Source organism: Bos indicus, chromosome 19 (genome assembly GCF_029378745.1).
Source record: "Bos indicus isolate NIAB-ARS_2022 breed Sahiwal x Tharparkar chromosome 19, NIAB-ARS_B.indTharparkar_mat_pri_1.0, whole genome shotgun sequence".
In the NCBI taxonomy this organism is placed as follows: Eukaryota; Metazoa; Chordata; class Mammalia; order Artiodactyla; family Bovidae; genus Bos; species Bos indicus.
The window spans coordinates 49,020,864-49,033,457 of record NC_091778.1 but is presented as its reverse complement, the minus strand read 5'-3'; the positions used below and the strand labels follow the sequence as shown (position 1 = coordinate 49,033,457).

Genomic DNA, 12,594 nt, shown 5'->3' with positions numbered 1-12,594 from the left:
AGTCCCGTCCTCCTCCTCTCATCTCCCAGCCCCACACTCACATGCACCTGAATGCTGTTTTTTTCATTCTCTCTCTTGTGAAGGAGAGTTTCAGTACTTTATATGTATCTCTAAACATCACATTTTTTAATTTGCTTATTTTAGAGACTTACAAGTACAGTGTCACCTAGGTATGTACCTAAGAGAAACGAAAACACATATCTTTGCAAAGACTTGCATGCAGGGCAGCATTGCTCAAAGGAGTCAGATGGTGGAAACAACCCAAATGTCTATCAGCTGGCGGATGGGTAAACAGAACCTGGTAGATCCACACAGTAGAATATTAGTTGGCAATAAAAGGGAATGAAGTTCTGATACATGCTACAACACGATGAACTCCAAAAGCATAATGCTAAGTGAAAGAACCCAGACACAAGAGGCTCCATATGGTATGATTCCATCTATATGTAATGCCTAGCAAAGTCAAATCTACAGAGACAGAATATAGATCAGGGGTTGGCTGGGGGTGGGAATGACAAGTGACTGAAAATGGGCACGAGGGTTATTTTGAAGGTGATGGAAATGCACCGAAATTAGATAGTGTGGTAGTTGCACAATTCTCCAAATACTCTATTAATCATTGGATTGTGCTCTTAAAATGGGTGAATTATGCAACAACAGGGAAGTGTAAACTACACTTTGATGAAGTTGTTTTTTAACAAGGCATCATAGAGAACTTCCCTGTGGCTAAGACTCCATGCTCCCAATGCAGGGAGCCCAGGTTCGATCCCTGGTCGGGGATCTAGGCCCCACATGCCACAGACAAGAGTTTGCATGCTGCAAGGAAAGTCAAAGATCCCACGTGTCACAACTAAGACCCATTACAGCCAAATAAATACATAAATATATATTTTTAAATGAAAGGCATCATATTAGAGTCTTCTAAGGTTTGTTTGGAGAAGGCAATGGCACCCCACTCCAGTACTTTTGCCTGGAAAATCCCATGGATGGAGGAGCCTGGTAGGCTGCAGTCCATGGGGTCGCTAAGAGTTGGACACGACTGAGTGACTTCACTTTCACTTTTCACTTTCATGCATTGGAGAAGGAAATGGCAACCCACTCCAGTGTTCTTGCCTGGAGAATCCCAGGAATGGGGGAGCCTGGTGGGCTGCCTATGGCAGAGAGTCGGAAACGACTGAAGTGACTTAGCAGCAGCAGCAGCAAGGTTTGTTTTTTCTCTCTCAATTATTCTTCTGAGAGTTTATTGTTGTTGTTACTGTAGCATTACAGTTCATTTATAACTTTATCATAGTCCATAATAATCCATTATGTGATTATTCCGCATTTTTTCCTCCAAGCTCTAATCCTGTTATCGGACATGTGAGTTACTTTTTGTTTCTGTGGCTACAAAACAGTTTTCCAGGAGCATTCTCACGCATCTCCTTGATATACATAAGTAATTTGATGTCTACTGAATCTAATAATAAGATATCAGGGGTTGTATACTGTATATCTGTTTTCACTTCATTTTAAGGAATTCATTTTTACCGTATTTTACAAAAGTATTATTCCCCCAACAAATGAAAAATCAAAACAAAACCGAAACTGCTCCTCAATATTGAGAAATATGGCTCTAGGGAGTTAAAATTGCTGAGCCAAGGATATGCAGATGTTCAGAGACATGGCAAAGTTCAAGGGTGTCCGAATGTCAAACTGCTTTCTAAAATTGTTGTACTGATCTGAGCTCCGGTTGGCAGTGGGTGGGAGTTCCCACACCGCTCCACACCTTCATCAATACTTAGTGATTCTCCTATTTTTAAAATTTATGCCAATGTGGGCAAGACAGACTTTCTTTCCTTTGTTGCTAATGAGGCTGAATATCTTTTCATATGTTTATGGGGCAACTGTGCTTCCTCTTCTGTGCTATTGCTGTTTCCTTTGCCCCCCACTCCCACCTTCTCATTGACTCATACAGCTCTTTATATATTCTGGGTATTAGTCCTGTGTCATTTAAACGTGGTACAGAACTTATTCCTGGTTTGTAAGTCATTTGGATTTCCTGGTGAGAGAAGGTCTTACTTTTAAAGTAGCTAAATTTTCTCCATTTTTTCTTTTTTGGCTAGCACCTCTTGGCTCCTTGCAGACCATGCCGATTTCTTGGTCGAAGCCTCTGAGTGGCCCCGATTGAACTGATAAGCTCCGGAGCAGAGCATAGACCGACCCCTACCTCCAGGCTCATCTCAGTCCCACTTTACACTCAGTAGTTTATTCTGAAGCTTCTGTTTTCACCCCTGAGTCTTTCCTGGCCGCAAAGACTTCCCTTCATTTGCTTGTAGAACCCTGACGCTCCTCAGATTTCAGCTCTGGCACAACCTCTTCCTCCCACTTTCTCTCTTCTTTCTCTTTCTCCCCCACAGTCCAGGGGTCTTTTAGGGATTTCCCTGGTGGCTGAGATGGTAAAGAATCTGCAATGCAGGAGACTCCGGTTCAATCCCTGGGTCGGGAAGATCTTCTGGAGGAGGGAATACTCCAGTATTGAATTCCATGGACAAAGGAGCCTGGCGGGCTACAGTCCATGGGGTCACAGAGTTGGACAGAACTGAGCGACTGACACGTCCACACACAGAGGTCTTTTACTTTTATTTACTTATTTTTACAGCTATCAAGCCATGGCTTCACAGGGAACGGGTTCCAGCAGTGCAGCCTCTCCGTCACTGGTTCTCACAGACTGGGGTTCTCTGGGTGGAGCAGGCTGGCACTTCAGTTGAACCCAAAGAACTTTCTTTTTTGCTTCCTCCTTTTTCTGATCATGTTCTTTCACACGTTTCAGGAAGCTATCTCAGCTGGTGGAGTAATTCCTGTGCTCAGTGTGTACCTTAACTCTCTTGGCAAGAATCTTGCCTTTATCTTGTTTGTTTCCGACAATGCCAGCTGCACGCTGTGTACATTGTAGGCGCTTCCCGTTTGTCATGGGGACACTGGTGTTCCTTGTTAAATGGTCCCCTTCCCTTGACATCTGCAGCAACCCCCTTCTCGTAGGTTCGGGTGAAGATGTGGCCAAAGGAGCAGCTCCCCGTTTCTAAAAGGCCTGGAGAGCATACAACAGGAGCCTCTCCTCCCCACTTTTTGTTGGTCACTCTGGTGAGTTACTGGAAGGTGGTGGCTCAGAAAGAGAGGCACAGCCTACTTTTCATAGGAGCATTCCTTCCTCTGGTCCACAGGCCCCTAGCCAGGCTGAGGATCAGATGATTAATGGTACACAGGTTTATTTTTAAATATTTGTTTATTTGACTGCACCAGGTCTTCGTGGTAGCCTGTGGGATCTAGTTTCCTGACCGAGGAACGAATTTGGGTCCCCTGCACTGGGAGTGCAGAGTCTTAGCCACTAAAGTCCCAGTACATAGGTTTTTGAATATTAAAATGGGATCCATTTTACTTCAGATAAGTTGCTGTTGTTCAGTTGCTAAGCTGGGTCTGACTCTTTGTGATCCGGTGGACTGTAGCATTCTGGGCTTCCCTGTCCTTCACTATCTCCTGGAGTTTGCTCAGACTCATGTCCATTGCGTCAATGATGCTATCTAACCACCTCATCCACTGTCACCCCCTTCTCCTCCTGCCCTCAATCTTTCCCACTATCAGGGTCTCTTCCAATGAATCGGTTCTTTGCATCAGGTGGCCAAAGTATTGGAGCTTCAGCATCAGTCCTTCCAATGAATATTCAGGGTTGATTTCCTTTAGGATTGACTGGTTTGATTTCCTTGCTGTCTGAAGGACTCTTTGCTTTCTCCTGCTAATCCGGCAGGATTGATCATTAATGATTCTCATCACCACTGATCATCTTGATGCCTTATCACTTATGCTGCTTCTTCTTCTCTCTGCTCTCCAGAGAAACACTTTCTGTTTTCTGTCTTTGGCAAAGAAAACCTCCCTCAAACAGAAGAGGTCTGTCTGTCCACGTCTCTTTTTCTCCAAAAGAAGTCCATCACTTTCAGTGGTTCCTGGCAAGAGGTGGTCCTCAGACCCCTCATACCTGCTCGTCTGCTAGTGAATGGACCGCAGAGTATCCATGTTCCTGGTAGATCTCATTTCAGGTTTGAGGAAGGCCCCTGGGCTGGTTAAACCCCTGAGATGGTGTAGAGGGGTCCTGACCCATTAATGTGTTTGTTGGTGCAGCTTGAGGGCCGTGGCTGTTCTGGCAGTCTCATCTGTCCTGCGGCTTGGCCTGAGCCTGGAGTTGAAAACCCTTAGATTTTTTCACGTGAAAAACTACCAGTTTGTTTATGTGCATCTGATTTACCTCTTGTCTAAATGCAGAATATCTGCAGAATTCAGTCTTACTGCTTTTGACTCAGCAATCGTATCCTTTGAGAAAATTTTAACTTTCCTGTCTTCTTTTAGGTCTTCCCTTCAGTTTCATGTACAGCACACACCTGGTCAGCAAACTACTGTTTTGTTTTACTTGTTTATATTTTAGCAAGACATTCTTGTTGTTTTTTAATGTTGACATCCCAAGGACTGTGCCCTGTAGATGCCCTAAGCACCTGTGGCCCCGGTCTGCGCTGTGCTCCGCCTCTGGGATGTCAGGCCCCCAGCCGCAGGAAGTAGGGGAAGGGGAGGTGCACTGTATCACTCCAGGCCCAGGCAGAGGCCCAGCTCTGCCACGGCCGTGGACAGTGACAATCTCTGCCTCCCAGGCCAGGAACATCTGAGTAATCTTTGACTCACATCTGTTCTGTCTCCTCTTGCCTAATCCTGCCTGGTCTTCATTAAAAATATCTCCTTCCTTTTCTGTTGTTCGCTGGTTTCTCTGCACATTCCTGAGACCACGGGGTGCGGGCACCTTGCTTGTGCTGGAGATGGTCTCACTGACAGACTCCCTGTATGTTCATCAAGCAATTCCCAGAGCGGTGACAGGCCCTGAGCCCTGCCTGGGGGTGTCGCTTGGCTGAGCCCTGACAGGAGGGGTAGGACTTGATCAGGCCAGTCGCTGGAGGACTCGCATTTGAAGCAGAGGAGAAAGAGAAAGCAAGTTCCCCGGGTCAGCACAGGGCTGTGAGTGGGGGCTTGGCGAGCTGGCTGTGGCTGCCAAGTTGAGGTGGGCGGCCAGACTTCCTCCTGAGGAAGGGCTCGCATTCGATGGCGCCAGGACCACAATTGTGTTTCAGGGTGTTCAGTGAAGATGTGATTAGCAAACTCTGGAGGCCCAGAGGCGGCAGGAGAAGCCAGGGCTCAGGGCCCCACAGAGCCTAAGGAAAGTGGGAGACTCAGGGTCTACTGAGGGTGAGTGGATGGGGGCTGGGTGGGGGAGTTGAGGGGTGACGGTGCCTTGGAAGGCGTGTTCCTCGGTGGCAAACATGTGAGCGGCAGGTCTGCGGGGCGCAGGGGATGAGGATTTGGTTCTGGAGGGCGCTGGTTCTTTGTGGGAGGGAGGTGGGTGACTGAGAAGCCAGCTTCACACTCCCGTCTCCTCCAGTCCGCAGTCCCTCCTGTGATGCCCAGACCCTCTGCCCCCTGTCCCTGCCTCCTGTAGGTGGACTGGGCATCTGCCCCAGAGAACCTTCTAGGGGGTGTGAGTCCCTTCCATTCCCGGGACCAGTGCTGTCATGAGTTCAGCAAGTTTCCATCTTGGTCGCTGTTAGGTGCGTGTGTGGGAGTGGCAGGTAGGAACCGCACAAGGGAGCCCAGGGGCAGTCAAACCACTGCCCAGGACTCCAGAAGGCAGGCTCTGAGCCCGGGGCCTCCCATGAAGCCAGGCCTAGTATTTTGCCCTGATCGCGCCCCCATCACCAAAATTAATAATCCCTTCTGTGCTCTGGGGGCTGCGTGGGTGCTGGGGGGTAACGTGACAATGCATATTAATGTCAGGCCATGTCTATGGAGCAGAGCATCTACGGGCTCTACACATTTTAATGTAAACTTCCCAGCAACCCTATGAGTCAGCTACTATTTGGTTCCCATTTTACAGATGAGAAAACTAAGGCATGGAGAGGTTAGTGAGTTGACTAAGGTGGTACAAGAGGTGAACCCCAAGTTAAAGTGCCCCCACTGTGAGCCGCCCGCTGCCCACTCCTCCCCCACCTTCCGCAAGGCTCTCTGCCTTGGTCCACTCTCACCAAAGTGTCACATGCCACGTTCTTTCCAGGCAGGGTGTTCTTATTTTTAATCCTTAGTCTTAATCCTGCTTCTCCTGCTTCTGCCCTCCCGAGGTTATCTTTGTTCATGGTCCCACGTGAATGGGGGAGGACACCTTCCTCTTCCTGGCTCCGCCCCTTTCTCCAGGCCCACCACCACTGTCCCCACCTTGGGACAGACCCTCATCATTTCCACTAGCCCCCTCCCCTAGGCTCCCCTATCCTTACAGCTGTGGCAATGAATGCTTGTCCCAAAGTGGGGATCTGACCACAGCATCCATTCCTGGGAGCCCCTCCTGGCTCCACATTGGCTGGGGGATAAAATCTGCACTCTGGAGTGTGAGGTCCAGAGTCCCTCCTGTGTTGCCCCTCCCTCCCCAGGGCTCCAGCTCTTGCCCCACCTGCACAGGCCCCTCTATCAGCGCTTCCCAGAGGGCCAGTACCCTGGCAGATCTGGCCCTTGATAAAGTGTTCAGCAGTCAGCAAGAAAGCAAGAAAATCAAAGGACGGTGAGATACAGAAAATCGATCAGGACACATCGGCCAAGTTGCCAGCTGTATCTTATATTCTAAGTGTTCTTCTATCTTTTATTTTTTAATAGTTCAAATACTTCTCTCATAAATCAGTGCTGGGAGAAAAAAGATGACTTTTTTTTTTAATGTCCTCATGGGGCAAACTACACGTTTGCCACTGTAGTCAGATTCCTTTCATACGCTGACAGTTCAAGGGCTGACAGAAGCTTGCCCCACTGGCGCGTCAAGCAGACCCTGATCCTTGGGCTCCTGAGTCTTTCCTACTATTCTTTCCTTTCGTCTGCAATGCTTATGGTCCCCAGAGTTGGTTATCACCACTGTCCCCCAAGGCTGGACCTTCCTTCCCCCAAAGCAGGTCTGCAGTGCCATCATCACATCTGCATTTCCAGAGCCTGCTGCGGGCCCAGCCACCCACGCACTTGGCTGGTTCGCTGAGCGGTTGAGTGTATGGTGGTGAGGGGCTGTGGGTGGGTGTGCCCAGGCGCCCACTGGCCTCAGCTGTCAGGCCGGGGCACGGCCAGCTCTCTCCTGCTCGGACGGCCCTACTGGGTGCCAGAGACTCTTCCCCAACCCCAGTGGGGCCCAGCTTGGAGCTCAGAATCCTAACGGACCTTAACTCACTGTCCCCAGAGGGGCCAGGAAACTAAGTAAAACCGCCCATGCCCTGAAGCCTGGAGATCATCTCTCCTGGAAGCCTGGGGACTCAGGTCAGACAGAAGACAGAGGTGGAGGGGAGAGGGAGAGGCTGAGTGAGAAGCTGAAAAAGAGACTCAGAGGGAAACGCAAGGCCTGAAGTGGCAGCAGAGAGGGCAACATGGGGAGCCACAGAGACGGGGGCTGGGAGGACAGCTGCCATCAGAACGGTGTGCAGGTGGCGCCTGGAACCAGAGTCTGGCCAGCCTCCTGCTGGGCGGTGTGCCTGCACCTTGACATACCCAGGGCCCCCTAAGGGCCTCCAGCCCCACTGCCAGCCCCAGCAGCAACCTGCACCCGGCCTGGTCTCCATGTCCCTCCCCTGGGACCCTTCTATAAACAAATGCCCCAGAAGGCATCAAAGGTGGGTAAGAGGAGGGGTTCCTAGGGGAGAAAACGACACCTTGGAGTAGTTTCCCTGCTTTAGGAGACATTGAGCAGATGTCTCCAGAGGGCCTTTCATGAAGACATCAAGCACAAAGTCTGTGGAGGAAGAGAGGCAGTGGCCTTCTGTGGCTGGGTAAAGGCCCCCTCAGGTCACCTCCCTGGACAGTGGGGTGGATGGGTTGACCAATGTGCGTAAGAGGAAGAAAGAACCTGAGCTGATTCCCTTTTATCTTAGCAGAACTTCTGTGATGGTTAGCCGGCCAGGGAGACACCTCTCCATGGAGGAACCTGGATGGGGCAGGCCCAGTGGGAACCAGTCATCTTGGGGGGGTGGTGGTTGGAGAAGCTAGTGCTGTTCACTGCACATGACTGCCACTGACCTGGCCACCGGGATGCTGTGGGGATGCCACGTGGGCAGGAAGCAGAGCACAGGGTCTCTAAAGGGCTTAGAAGCTGGGCTCACTAGCATGGTCCCATCGGTCTTGACTCCTTGGACAAGTGAAGCCAGGGCTGAGCCCCGGGCCAAATTAAGCTTTCTGAGGTGCCTGTGTTTATCAGATGAAGACAGGCCCATGGAAGGTGAGAAAAACTCAACACGGATGAGAGCACTCAAAGTCACATCCGTTTAGACTTGACCTTGCCTTCCAAGCTGTGAAGGGCACAATGGACAAAGGGATGTCAGGAGGGCAATGACTTCGAGTCTCGTTGCCTTCCTACAGCCTTGGTCGATGGGACCTGAGAGATGGCCCTCAGGGTCATCACTCATGGGCCCTGGAGCTTTGGGGTGAGCTCCCCAGAAGACCTGAGCTACTGGTTACTGAAGGAGCAGGAAGGCCCGGCTCTGGCCCCTGGGATCCCTTCAAGAGCAGGAGGTATGAGTGCCCCACAGGGGGCCATGAGGCAAGAGACGAGGGCCCTGGTTCTCCCTGGCACCTGCCTACCTCTGAGGGTCTCCCACTGGCTGGGAGGGATCCGAGGAATGTGGCTTCTTAGGTGAGGGAATTTCTGAGCTAAGGTCAGTCAGTCAGTCAGTTCAGTCACGCAGTTGTGTCCGACTCTGCGACCCCATGGACTGCAGCACGACAAGCTTCCCTGTCCATCATCAACTCTTGGAGCTTGCTCAAACTCATATCCATTGAGTCGGTGATGCCATCCAACCATCTCATCCTCTGTTGTCCCCTTCTCCTCCTGCCTTCAATCTTTCCCAGCATCAGGGTGTTTTCCATTGAGTCAGTTCTTCTCATCAGGTGGCCAAAGTACTGGAGTTTCAGCTTCAGCATCAGTTCTTCCAATGAATATTCAGGACTGATTTTCCTTAGGATGGACTGATTTGATCTCCTTGCAGTCCAAGAGCTAAGGTCAAGGTACCTTCTAATCTAATCTGCTCTCATATCAAGGACCTGAGAGGAGCACCACTCCTATCAGCTGGCCTGATAGGAGCACTCAGGCAGGAGGTGATGGTCCAGGTCAAGAGAAGTAAAAAGGATGAGGGGAGGGGCAGGGCAGAGAAACCTCTGACTCAGGACAAGCAGGCGGCTAACTTGCTCTGACCATGGAAGAGCCACCAGCCACGGTGCGTCGTCAGGGATGACGCCTGGTCTGTCCGCCCCTTCCTTCTGCTCCTTGGGGATCAGTTGCGTCTTGCCCTGGAAGCAGGTTGTCACAGAGCCACAGCTGGGATCACTGCCTGAGCCTCTGCCCATCTCAGGGCATCCTCCTGACTGTGGCCTGGACACCTTGCACTTTCGACTCAAAGGCCTCCACATCCTCACCACCCTCCTGGCGTGAGGAGCTCGGCTGGGCACCTGGGGCTGTGGGCCAGAGCTGCAGCAGCTTAAGGAGCCAAGATGAGTGCTCGGCTATCACAAGCTCTGAACAAAGTGCAGGAGGCCCAGTCCTGCAGTTTATGGCTGGTTAGCGGAGGTGATTAGATGGCTGTCATTATCGGTAGCTCATACCTTCCTCCTCCTGTCTCTGCTGACACCACTCCAGCTTTGGCCAGTCCTCACCCCCGCCTTACACCCTTGCTCTCCTGGGTCTTTCTATTTTAAAAATATTTATTTGGCTGCGCCAGGTCTTGGTTGCGGCATGTGGGATCTAGTTCCCTGACCAGGGATGGAACCCAGACCCCTGCATTGGTAGCGCAGAGTCTCAGCCACTGGACCACCAGGGAAGTTCTTCCTGTGTCTCTCCTGCTCTCCACAATGCACCTCGCACTCCCAGAGCGGGTCTTCAGTGTCTGCTGACTGACTCAACGACTGGCGGGCCCTGGGAGCGCAGTGCGGAGGTGCGACTGACGGCACAGCTGGGACACATGCTCGCTTGCAGTTCCACGATGGGGGGCGGGGGGTGCTGATCTGAGTGGGGGTCATGCTGGGGCTGGGGCTGCTGTGCCACCAGCCACAGGTAAACATGGGCTGGGCCGGGGGAGCTTAGTGGTGCCCTAATGACCGGGAGGGACGCTTGGATTCTCCAGATGACATGTTCAGATGACAGACACGGTCAGTGCCCAGACACAACCCCGGAACCTTGGGTGGAGGTTTCTGCCACACGCCTCACATCGTCAACCTCTACCCTCTAAGTGACCTGATGCCTCCTTTCTCCTCTGTCTGCATACGTGGCTGACATCGCCTGTGCTGGGGTATGAGGAGGGCCAGGGCAGGGGGGAGGCAGGATCAAGGCAACCTGATCGTTCCGTCCTGGGCCTCTACCCTTCTTCCCACACGTTCCCTTGGCTGGAGTCACTTCCCCGGGCCTTCCCTCCACCCTTACTTCTCTCTCCTCTGAGAGCCTTTGCCAGCACCCCTTTATGATAGCCCTCCCTGCCGGGGCACTCCACCCCCTTCCCCTGCCTAATATTCTTCCTATCACCTGTTACTACATGCAATTATGTTTCTCTCTGTGTGTGTCATTCGCTTATCTTTTAATTATCTGTCTCCCCCACTTCATGTAAGTTTCATGAAAGCAGGGACCATGTTTGTCTTATGGATTATTGTCTGTCTGGGGCCTGGAACAATGTAAGGCATAAGTGGGCACCCAATAAACTTTTGTTGAAAGAAAGGAAGGAAAAATGGTCTTCCTCCTGATGTTCACCCCTCGCACCCCAAGCGCTGCATAGATCACACAGAGGCTGGGAAAACCCACCCCTTCCACTGCCTCCCACTTTGGGGGCCCAGCACTGGCCGACTGGCTGTGCCTCTCACATCCTGTTTGCTCTGGGCGGCAGAAATGAAAGTTGGCCTGACTGTCCCAGTTCTCATGGCTTTTCCATTCATTCTGCGGTATTCTCTTGGCTCATGGACAGGTTACTCTTGTTTATCTCAGTCTTGTTTTTCCAGACTGGACCAACTTCGGGGTCAACCCGGGACCCATAGCCCATGACGTCCCTCAGCTCCCTCCCCTCGCCCTCCAGAGGCCCCAGGTGACTCACTGCCTTGGTTGGAAGCTTTGCAGTTTCCCCTGCCTCAGCGCTGCCGCTCCGCCACCATCACTGCGGCCCTGCTGGATGCCTGGCTGCTCCTGCTCTGGCTGCTGGCTTTCTGGCCACCCCTGCTTCTAGGGGCTGGAAGAGAGGATTTCCCTGCTGAGTGATCATCGTTCCGTTCAAAACTCATCGAAGTAGCCATGTCCTTTCAGAGTCAGATCAGTTTTCTCTCCAGGAATTCGGGGCAAGTTCTCCAGGAAGCAGGTCTGATGATGCCGCCCCTGGCTGGAGGCCGCTCTGCTAGAGGGTGTGCCCTTTGACCGTGTGCCACCTGAGCGCCAGGCCTACCTCCCAGAGCTTGCATGGGGTTTGGATCTGGCGTGCGGACCCCTGATCCCTACTCCGGCAGCGCTGGTGGGCCTGCCTTCTGGGGGCGCTCCTGCTCGCTCCCTGCTGTCCCTTTCCCAGGTTAACCCCTGCTTGCCCTGCGGCTCTGACACTATGCCGTGTCCCAGAAGCCTCTGTGACCCTTGCCATCTGGGTGAAGTGCCCTTTCTCTGCACTGTGAGGGCCTGAAGAGAACAGTGCTGTGCCCGTCTTGCTCATTCTTACATCCCAATGTCACCTGGCACGTTGAAGGCACTTGATGAAAACTGTAGAGTGAACAGATTGTGCGTGTTTGCCTCTTACAGTGACTTAGAGCTGGGGAACCCATCTCCACGGCCTTTGACTTGGTATTCTCTGCAGCCGAAGGTCAAGGCCGCTGCCAAGGCACGTGCTGAAGAGGAGGTGACTGGTGTCTCAGCCCGCTGGGGGCAGGGATGCTTTGTTGGCGGGGGCGGGGGCGGGGTGGGCACTGCTGGAGGCCCCTCTGTCCTTCCCATGCAGGAGCAAGGGTAGGGCTGCCAGATAAAATATAGGATAGCCAGGTAGATTTGAATTTTGGATAAACAGCTAATACGTTTTTAGTATATGTATGTCATATGTGGTGGTGGTGGTGGTGTGAGTCACTCAGTCGTGTCCCACTCTTTGCCACCCCATGGACTGTAGCTCTCCAGCCTCCCCTGTCCATGGGATTCTCCAGGCAAGAATACTATAGTGGGTTGCCATTTCCTTCTCCAATGTCATATGTGGGACATACTCGTGCCAAAAAAAATTTTTTTAAATAAATTTAAATTTAACAGGGCACCCTGGGGGTGTTTTCCTTCTAAGTCTGGGAACCCTAGCAAGGCAGATGTGACCCACCGGCTGCTAGGGGATCTGAACTACTTTTATAAAGTGCATTCTGCTCAGTCTGGGTTCTTCCTGCTCTTTGAATGCTTTTGGCCAGAGAACAGGGAACGCTCAAGGCGTGGTTTCCAGGGCTGTCACTAGCACATTTAACCCAGTGCATCTCCCTGCATCTCAGTCCTTGACCCCAGGTATTGGACTCTGACTCCAGCTACTG

At 51.9% G+C, this 12,594-nt stretch overlaps 1 protein-coding gene across 1 annotated transcript in view; it reads right to left on the bottom strand.

The window, feature by feature from the left end:
- The window catches only part of ACE (angiotensin I converting enzyme), a 40,214-nt gene that overhangs the window by 25,476 nt on the left and 2,144 nt on the right, over positions 1-12,594 (bottom strand). The window contains exon 2 of the mRNA XM_070773732.1: positions 11,154-11,285. The gene's annotated coding sequence lies outside the window, so the exon portion shown is untranslated. The remainder of the gene's footprint in view (positions 1-11,153; positions 11,286-12,594) is intronic.